Genomic DNA, 10,567 nt, shown 5'->3' on the forward strand with positions numbered 1-10,567 from the left:
AGGTGAAAGCCTGACCCCTGAGGACCTTCCCTGGGGTCGGGGACATGGAGCTTCTAGCAGGCGGACAGGGTCTGACCCTTAGGGGAAATGGACCGGATCCTTCCCCATTGCTCCTTTCCCAAACCCGCTTGGCTTTCTTTTGCAGAACCCTCGCTCGACCTGCTCTACTTGCCCCTTGCACCTCGTGTGTTGCTTTTGGTCTCCTCCCCTTCTAACAATTGGGGTTAAACTGAACAATCCATTTCTCTGCACTTGAAGAAAGCCGTTTGTCTCTTCAAAAGCTGGAGCAAGTCTCAGGAAAGTCACCGGGAAACGCAAGACGGGAAGAAGACGGGAAGATGGGATGGTGGGGAATATGCCAATGACCTCGGCACAAAAGTCTGTACTTTAAGGAGAAGAGGGGCTCCGTCTAGAAAGGCCGTCAGACGGATAGGAATGGTGAGGACTCTTAGGCCAACTCCCGAGGAAGAGATCCACTTTCCCACTCACCAGAACAGATGGCCACCTTCTCTCGGCTTCCCAGGTCAAGGATGAGGATGACCTGAAGGTAGACGAAGCTGGTAATGATGTAGGGGACGGTCCGGAGAGCTGCAAAAGGAGAAAAAGACCCACACCATGATCTACTCATTCATTTCCATCAAGATGTGATGGGGAAGAACTCAAACAGGGTAGTGAAGCCCAGCAGGAAGCTTAAGAGGCACAACCCTAACACTCCTTCGAGGGAAGGCAACGGGCATTCTGAGGAGGAGGATGATCACGCTGTAGCCGCTTTCTGCTACAGCTCAGTGTCAACATCACTCCGGGGCAAGCTTGGGCGAGTCTTTTTTGAGACCCAAGGTAGAAGCAGGGAAAACAGCAAGGCGAGGGGGTCCGGCAGAAAAGACACCACCCTCTACCAGGGATTCAAGAACAAACAAGGAACACTGGGGAAAGGGTGGGCTTTCCTGCAATTAGTTGGACATTGTGCAGTTGGGGAAAAGGGGGTCCCTTCCCACTTCTAATTTTAATGGAGGTCTCATGAATTTGGCACCTTTGGTCCAGCTTCTTCAGTTCACTAGTCCTCCCCCAATCCCCCTCCCCGCAAGCCATCTGGGAAAGGAGGACATCAAAACCCACAACCATGGAAGAAAAACTCGAGAGGTGCAGACCGTAGCGAGAGCTGAAGTTCTCCAGGGTCTTCAGCAGCATGGGGTGGGGCGGCGTGTCCACCTCCTTTAAGATGTTCTGGAGGTATCCCATGACCTCATGGAAGTGGCCTTTGGCCAAAGACAGAAGGAGGTCGCTGGCTCTCTTGCTGCGTTCCTCCGGAGCTCCCTAAACAAGCAGATCAGGTTGAGGCATCATTACTCCCTTCTTTATCCCCTTGCAAACTTGAAATAGGGGATGGGCTTTCGGGGAACCAATGAATCCAGAGGTCAGGAAAGTTTTGGCTGTCCGTGGCCAGAATCTCCCATCCAGCCGGGCTGGTAACGAGGGCGGCTGGGGGTTTCTCAGAACCATCATCTTCAGAAAAAGATACTAACTTTCCTAAACTCTGGATTGATTCCATGATCCGATCCTGGCTAGAAGTGCTGGTCAAATGGCCCAGCGTGCACAATCCTTCCGGCCGACAGCGACCAAATCCAACCCTGCCCCCCAAAGCCAATATTTTAACTAAACTATCTTTTGTCTTACACCACTGACTAAATATTACTGGTAAGCACCAAAACAAATCTGTTCCCCAGGCTTGCCCTCATCCGTTTACTATCATCTGGTACCCCCCCACCCCCATTGCTGAAAGAGTAAAAAAAGCACGCATACATATATGTATAATCCCCATTATTAGTCCTAAAATAATGTAATCTTATGCCCCATGTATATCGTGCATAGATGTTTTTGCCCCATGCATATATCATCATAGACATAATGCTCTTAATTGTACTAATTACATGTCACTACATAAAGTACAGTAAATTGCCCACCCCATGGATAACAAGCATGCAAATACCTGCTTAATCTTACATAATCCTTGCCCTACCATCAAATATTCTATATTGTACCCCTCCCGAGATATCAGCAATCCTTGCATGAAAGGTTTATCATGTCCAGCTTCAGGCTCTTATATCGAGGTTGCATCACAACTGTATTTTCCAAGACCTGTGGTTGTTAAGTCAGGCACATTATGTCCAACTCCGCCCACTCTTATCCTTCCAAGACCACCCGTGGTTGATGAGTATGATGATGTTAATTCATTCCTAAAAATTTGTTGCTAAGCGAAAACATCGCTAAGCGAAACACGGTTTCCCATTGAAATGCATTGAAAACACTGCAGGTTGGAGAAAGATTTATGAAACTAATTAAAGCAATATATACGGAGCAAAAGGCAAAAGTAAAAATTAATGGCGAACTATCAAAAGAAATCCAAATACAGAAAGGTACTAGACAGGGGTGCCCACTCTCCCCACTCCTGTTTATTTTGACTCTGGAAATACTAAACGAACAAATTAGAAACAAAAAAGAATTGAAAGGATTAAAAGTGAAAGGTCAAGTCTACAAACTCCAGGCCTTTGCGGATGATTTAGTTATCATATTGGAAGAACCATTGGATTCAATAGAGGACCTGATGACAACGTTAAGAATTTTTGGTGACATGGCAGGAATGAGAATAAACCAAAAGAAGACTAAATTACTTACCAAAAACATGAGAGAACATGAAAGACAAGAGCTAATAGAGAAGACGAACTTTCATGAGGAGAAGAAAATTCGATATTTAGGAATACAAATTACAAAGAAGACAAGTACATTATTCAAAGATAACTACATGAAACTAATGAAGGAGATACAGAACAATTTGGAGAAATGGGACAAATTACAACTATCGTTGTTGGGAAGAATTGCAGCAATTAAAGTGACTATTTTACCAAAAATCCTATTCTTATTTCAGTCAATCCCTATAATATTAAAACAGTCATTTTTCAAAGAATTTAATAAGATAATCATGAGATTTATATGGCAAGGTAAAAAACCAAGAATTAAAATTAAGGCAATGCAAGATGCTAAGCAGAGGGGTGGCTTTGGTCTTCCTGACTGGGTTCTGTATTATAGAGCTTGTATTCTAGATTGGATAAAAGAATGGATAACTCTAGAAAACGATAGATTACTTAGCTTGGAGGGACATGATTTGCAATTAGGCTGGCATGCCTATTTATGGTATAAAAAGGACAAAGAACAAAAAATTTTTAATTCACATATGATAAGAAGAGCTTTACTGGGAATGTGGAGAAAAATTGTATGGGTGTCACCGTTAGAGGCCTTTATGCAACCCAGTCTTATGACAAAAACAAACTTTTTAAAATATCAAGATCTATTAAAAAAGGATGGTGAACTAAAGTCTAAAGAAGAGCTAGAGTCACAGAATATATATAGAGAGTGGTGGCCTAGAGCACAGCTAGAATCTAGATATACAAAAGATAAAATAGAAGGCTTCTACTTAGAGCAAACGATTTTTGACAAACTTTTATTAGGTTCAAAAGAACAAACTGTTAAGAAAATGTATAATTATATGTTGGAAATTAAGATGCAAGATGAAATGGTTAAGGAATGTATGATTAAGTGGGCACAAAATATAGGGCATAACATTGATATTGATCAATGGCTGAAAATATGGCAAAATAATATAAAGCTTACAAGATCGGTGAACTTTAAAGAGAATATATATAAGATGTTTTATAGATGGCACATGACCCCAGAAAAATTGTCAAAGATGTATACAGATGTATCAAATAAGTGTTGGAAATGTGAATCACAAGTGGGAAGCTATTATCATATGTGGTGGTCATGTGGAGTAGCGAAACAATATTGGAAAAGAGTGCATGTAATGTTGGAACAAATATTGCTCTGTAAAGTGCCATTAACCCCAGAACTGTTTTTATTGAGTATGATACCTGAAAATATAGATAAGTCAAAGAATTATATAGTTATATACATAGTTACGGCAGCTAGAATTTTATATGCTAAAAATTGGAAAAGATCAACGGTACCGAAACAAGAAGATCTTATTGAAAAGATACGGGAAATAGCCGAAATGGACATTTTATCAGAAGTCATGAAGGACTATCCCTTGCAAAAGGCAACAGAAAGATGGGATCTATTTAACAAGTGGACAGAATCAACAGGCAGCTTGTGAATAGTACATATTGAAAGGAGAACTGAATCTAGAAGGCAGAAAAGAGTAAATAGAATAATTTAAAATCTTGATATGGCAATAGGTACAGAATGGATGAAAGTATGTTATTGTCTCCCCTCTTCCTCATCAATCCCAATTCCCTTTTCCTTTCTGTTATCCCTTATAAAAAATAAAAAGTACTCCCTCTGGGAACAGCGAGAAAAAAAAAAGAAATGCATTGAAAACCGGATAATCCGTTCCAATGGGAACGAATTGCCATCCTTAAGCGAAAATCGCCATAGGAAACATCGCTAAGTGAAACGCGGTTCCTCAATTGAAATGCATTGAAACCTGTTCAATGCATCTCAATGGGGGGGGGGGGGACAACAACAAATTAAAAAAGAGTCAGAACAAAGTCAAATTTGGTTAACAAAGGGTTTATTAAGTGCACTTTATTGTTTGAAACATTTTAAACAGTAAACTTTAACTTAAAAACATTTTAAAAACAGCAAACATGAGGCTGTTTAAACCATCGTTATGCTAAAGAGGTGACCCAAAATTTAATTGTTATGCGAAGCATGGTCCCAACCATCGCTAAGTGAAAATCGCCCATAGGGACCATCGTTAAACGAAGCGCAAAAAGGCTCAGAAAAAGTCATCGCTAAGCAATTTCATCGTTAAATTGAGCAATTGCTAAGCGAGGCACCACTGCATTTGTTATCTATTTTCAACTCTCTGTACATTTCAAGTGCCCAACCATTACAGTGCACCTAGTCCATATTATCAAGGTGTTTACTCTGCTAGATATCCCATGTATTACAATCTTTAAATGCTCATATGACATAAAACTTCTAAAAAACCATCAATTTCACCCAAAATACCGAGAACAACAAACATTTTGTTAAACATTCATTGCAAACGACCCCTACCCTGTATTTTCGAGTAACAGGACACCCAACCCGAGCCAACTCTAACACAACAAGCAATATAAGCAATAGCCCCACCCCCAAGAAAAAAAGACAGACCCCCAGCTGAGTACAACATAGAAATTCCACCGTAGCCAGAGTCTAATATACAAGCCAACTCACCCCACACCCCAGTTAAATCTAAATAATTTCCCCACCCATGCAACGTACTGACACTCCTCCAGCAGATATTTCCAGAAGATATCAAGGCCCTTTTCCAATACTGCCTAACAACCACCTACTTTCAGTAGGATAACAAGTTCTATGAACAGACAGATGAAGTGGCCATGGGGAGCCCCCTCAGCCCAGTTATAGCTAACTCCTACAGTGGTACCTCGATTTACAAACTTAATCCGTATTGGAACGACATTCGTACGTCAAAAAGTTCGTAACTCGAAGTACCATTTCCCATTGAAATGCATGGGAACGGAATTAATCCATTCCAGCATTTCAAAAGGCAAAAAAGCAGGGGGAAAGGGCTGGAAAATTGAATTTCCAGGCCTTTCTCCCTGCCTTTTTGGCTTCAGAGGTCTCAAAGGGCTTCCTCCGATCTCGGGGGAAAGCCCTTTGAGAACAAGGTCAAGGCTCTGTTTCCAAATCAATGCCTTGTTGTTGTTGTTTTGTTTGTTTGTTTTGTTTTTTGCCTACGGGGCTGTTCATAAATGGCTCCCTGCAAAAAGGCAGGGAGAAAGCGCTGGAAATTCGAATTTCCAGCCCTTTCTCCATGCATTTTTGCCTTCGGAGCTCTCAAAGGGCTTTCAGCCGAACATCGGAGGAAGCCCTTTGAGAGCTCTGAAGGTGCAGATCGTGGCAGCAGGGACCCCCAGGGAGGTCTCCCATGGTGGCGGGCAAGCCCTGGGATACCTCCCTCGTGGTACCTGCCGCCGTGATCGGTAGCTTCGGAACTCTCAAAGGGCTTCCCCCCGACATCGGAGAGAGCCGTGTGAGAGCTCTGAAGGCAAAAAGGCAGGGAGAAAGGGCAGGAAATTCGAAGTTCCAGCCCTTTCTCCCTGCCTTTTTGCAGGGAGCCATTTACGAACCGCTCCGTTAGCAAAAAAAAAAAAAAAAAAAGGCATTGACTTGCGAACGGAGCCTTGACCTTGTTCCTAGGTCGAGCTCTGTTTGCAAGTCGATGCCAATTTTTGCCAACGGAGCTGTTCGTAAATCGAAAAATCCGTATCTAGGGACGTTCAGAAGTTGAGGGTTGATCGTACATGGAACATTTCAAAAAACAGGCCCTGGCTTCGGCACCCTTCACACCCACAGTCTGGTTCCGATACGTGGATGACACCTTCGCAATTTGGAACCACAGTGAAGAAAAACTGGAAGAATTTCGAAACCATCTTAACAGCATCCACCCAATTATACAATTCACCATGGAAAAAGAAACAGAGGGCCAGCTCCCTTTCTTAGATGTCGTGGTCATACGCAAAACTGGCCTCCTATTGGGACACAAGGTCTACAGAAAACCCACACACAGAGACCGGTACCTACACAAACACTCCAACCACCATCCACGACAAAAAAGAGGCATAATCAAAACTCTGGTAGACCGTGCAAATGGGAACTGTGAAGCTCCATTTCTCAGCACCGAACTCAACCATCTGAATTGGGCCCTACAGGCGAATGGCTATTCCAAGAATGAAACCAAGAAAGCAACACCAAACTGAAGAGGAAAAACAGGCACCCACAAATAAAGTATTTCTGCCTTACATCAAAGGGGTAATGGACCGCATGGGGAAACTTTTGAAAAAACACAGCCTACAAACAATATTTAGACCCACCACAAATATTACAGTCAGCAAAGGACAAAAGGAAGCCCCTCACCACTGCAGGAATATACCGGATACCTTGCAGTTGTGGACAGGTATACAGTGGTGCATCGCAAGACAGGCGCTCCGTTTAACGACGAATCCGCATTACGACGAGGTTTTTGCGATCACAACAGCGATCGCAAAACAACATTTTAATGTGGGAATTTCGCTGCGTGATCATCGGTTCCCTGTTTTGGAAACCGATTTCCGCTTCCCAACGATCAGCTGATCGTCGGGTTTTCAAAATGGCCGTCGGATGCTCAGAATGGCTCCCTGCTGTGTTTAGGAGCCATTTTTCGCTGCACAGACACCTGAAAATGGCCGCCCCTATGGAGGATCTTCGCTGGACAGTGAGTTCTTAGCCAATTGGAACGCATTAAACAGGTTTTAATGTGTTTCAATGGCTTTTTTATTTTCGCTTAACGACATTTTTGTTCTACAGTGATTTTGCTGGAACGAATTAACGTAATGCGAGGCACCACTGTATATTGGAACCACAAAACACAGCTTTCACACCAGAATCAAACAACATGAGAGACACTGCAAACTAAAACAACCGGAAAAATCAGCAGTAGCTGAACATTCCCTAAAACAAACTGGGCATGAAATTCTATTTCAAAACACTGGACTACTGGACAACACCAGCAAGCTTTATGTTAGACTGCACAGGGAAGCCACTGAAATCCATAAGCACCAGCAGAGCTTCAACAAAGAAGAGGAAAGTCTATAAAACTTAATAAGGCCTGGCTCCCAGCACTGGAAAATACAGCCTGCAAAAGGTCAACCAACTCTACCCAGCCACGAGAGCCAGGGGTCATTGCACAAAAAAAGACCAGCTAAAGATACCCATCAATCACAGTGACAGATAATCTCTCCCTCTTATCATAACAATACATCCACAACAAAAACACGCTGATCACCATCATCACTATATCTCCTGAATAGGACAAAAAGCTGTTCCCACAGCTATAAATGCTCAGCTATCCAGCAAACAGCAACAGAGCATGGACTGAGTTCCTACTCCAGTCCTCTGAAGATGCCAGCCACAGAGTCTGGCGAAACGTCAGGAAGAACAACCTTCAAAACACGGTCAAAGAGCCTGAAAAACCCACTACAACCATTGTTTCCTCTTCTTTTCACTTTAAAATACTGATTTTTCTTGATTGCAAAAGCATTGACACTCTGATGTATAACTGGATTGATAAGGATGCAGGAAAAGAATCTACAAATTTATTTTTTCTTGAATAACTATATTAAGATATATTGTTAGCAACTCTGGACTTTCATCTATATAGGTAATAGATAAGCATATATTAAACTTGAAATGTTTCATGTTAAATATAATAATAGAAAATGCTTAGTGAAAGATAAATATAGGTGTAAGATTATACTTCAGATAATGTATGTATGTTATTTATTATAAATCAGGAAGGTGTTTACTAAACTTAATAGTTGAAGCATTGATACAAAATATACATACACATACACACACACATACACACACACACATATTAAAAAACTTTTATTACATCACAAACAGACATAAAAAACAAACAAAAACCTATATGCGGGAAGGTGTTTTCCATACAATCATATCCAATATATAGTCTGACTATATAAACCATATTGCCCTACTAAGATATTTAAACCATATTATATATACACACACATATTAAAAACTTTTCTTACATCACAAACAGACATAAAAAACAAACAAAAACCTATATGCGGGAAGGTGTTTTCCATACAATCATATCCAATATATAGTCTGACTACATAAACCATATTGCCCTACTAAGATATTTAAACCATATTATAGATACACACACATATTAAAAACTTTTCTTACATCACAAACAGACATACAAAATAAACAAAAACATATATGCGGGAAGGTGTTTTCCATACAATCATATCCAATATATAGTCTGACTACCTAAACCATATTGCCCTATTAAGATATTTAAACCATATTATATTCTCCGTTTTAGAATATAATATGGTTTCAATATCTTGGTAGGGAAATATGGTTTATGTAGTCAGACTACATATTGGATACAGTGGTAGCTCGCATTGCGACGTTAATTCGTTCCAGCGAAATCGCTGCAAAATGAAAACGTCGCTATGCGATATTAAAAAGCCCATAGAAACGCATTAAAACGCGATTAATGCGTTCCTATGGGCTTAAAACTCACCGTTCAGCGAAGGTCCTCCATAGCGCGGCCATTTTTGGTGGCTGTAGAGCGAGGAATCCATCCCAGAAAACAGCGGGCGGCCATTTTGTTTGCTCAGCGGCCATTTTGATACTGCCAATCAGCTGTTAAAAAAATCACCGCTTTGCGATGATCGGTGCCCGAAGCAGGGAACCGATCATCGCAAAGTGAAATTCCCCCATAGGGAACATCACAAAGCAATCTCTTTTGCAACTGCAAAAAATGTGTTGCAAAGTGATTTCATCGCTAATCAGAGCGATCGCTATGCGAGGCACCACTGTATGATTGTATGGAAAACACCCCCGCACATATATATATATATGTTTTTGTTTGTTTTGTGTGTCTGTTTGTGATGTCATAAAAGTTATTTTTTTAAAAAAAAAAGTTAGATCCTGCCTTTCAGACTGTCCCCTCCTATCAGACCTGCCCTCTGGAACGATGGAAAGATTGATAAAAGCCATTGCCGAGATGCCCTCCTCTGCAGCTCCAAAGACTCCGAAGACAACTTTCCAAACAAATTGCTGTTGATTGTGAAAAATTGCCTCTTACCTCTTTCAGCATCTCTTCGGTCAACAGAGGGACCAGCAGCTTCGTCTTGCTCTCTCCAGCTGTGTGGAGGAGATCTTGGGCAGCCACATCAGCATCTTCCAGGCCCTGCAGCTGGATGCTAACCTGATGCTGAAGCTCTGAAAGGGAGAACATGGGATCGGTGGTTACCAATAAGAGAGTTGTAAGCCGCCCAGAGACCTCTGGGTAGTGTGGGCGGCATATAAATAAATAAATAAATAAATAAATAAATAAATAAATAAATAAATAAATAAATAAATAAATAAATAAATAAGAGGCGCAAGGAACAGAGTCTGGCAAATCTGTCCTAAGATGGTGGGCTTGGAAGGGCTGATGAGACCATCCAATCCAACCCCCTGCTGGACCTGGAAGCCAAGCCCTGGGAGGATAGACTGAAAGAACACCTTCCCTCCCGCCCTCCTTTCGCCCCCCCACCTACCTTTTTTTAAGTGGCCCTCCATATTGGACCACTTTGGGCCCAGAGGGGCCCTGGCTGCCAGATGGATAGGATATATCAATAATTAAACTAATAATAATAATGATAATAATATTGAAAATAATAATGATAATAATAATAATAATAATATTGATAATAATATTGATAATAATAATAATCAGAATAATAATAATCAGAATAATAATAATAATCAGAATAATAATAATAATCAGAATAATAATGATAATGATAAGAATGATAAGAATAACAATAATTTGAGTGAACTAAGCAAAAAAAATGGTTCTTTGCTCAGGACCGCATTCACTCTGAGGGAAAATTTTGAGGGGGGGACAGAGGGCTTGTCTTTCCTCTATGACATGTCTTGATGACCCGAGCTGGCCAAGGGGGGCAAGGCTGCTGGCCTGCAG

Source organism: Pogona vitticeps, chromosome 12, assembly GCF_051106095.1.
Source record: "Pogona vitticeps strain Pit_001003342236 chromosome 12, PviZW2.1, whole genome shotgun sequence".
NCBI classification, from domain to species: domain Eukaryota; kingdom Metazoa; phylum Chordata; class Lepidosauria; order Squamata; family Agamidae; genus Pogona; species Pogona vitticeps.